This window comes from Solanum pennellii, chromosome 9 (assembly GCF_001406875.1).
Source record: "Solanum pennellii chromosome 9, SPENNV200".
In the NCBI taxonomy this organism is placed as follows: Eukaryota; Viridiplantae; Streptophyta; class Magnoliopsida; order Solanales; family Solanaceae; genus Solanum; species Solanum pennellii.
This window is the reverse complement of record NC_028645.1, coordinates 79,769,573-79,770,093: the sequence shown is the minus strand read 5'-3', so window position 1 is coordinate 79,770,093 and position 521 is coordinate 79,769,573.

The window sequence follows — 521 nt, the reverse complement described above, 5'->3', positions numbered from 1 at the left end:
TGGGGGGGGGGGGGAGAAGTGTATATTATATCATTTATATCATTATATATATATATAGTATGAAAAGATTGTGTATCTCATGTATCTAACTTGAGAAAATTAACAAAAATATCTGATGCTTAATATTTAGGATAGGTTTAAAGTTTTTTCTAAAAGATACTCTTAATTAAGTAATTTGTAGTTCTTTTAAGTTTTCAAAAATGAACATGTTTGTTCTCAATAAATATTCGACAAACTTGGACAATTAAATATTCAATGAAAATCAAAATTGCTCAAGAATATATTTTAGATATTATTTTGAGCCAAACCAAAACATTTTTGTCATTTTTTCTAACTTAATTAATACAAGAGCAACAATCAACAATACTTTAAAATCTTCTTACCAACCTCTTTGAAAAGAAATGTGTATAAACACATTAATTTGGACAGTGGGAAAAAAGTAATGAAAATGGGACCTATTTGAATAAGATGAGAATCCAAATTGTGTTTTTGTTGTATAGTGATATAATATTGGCCAGCTA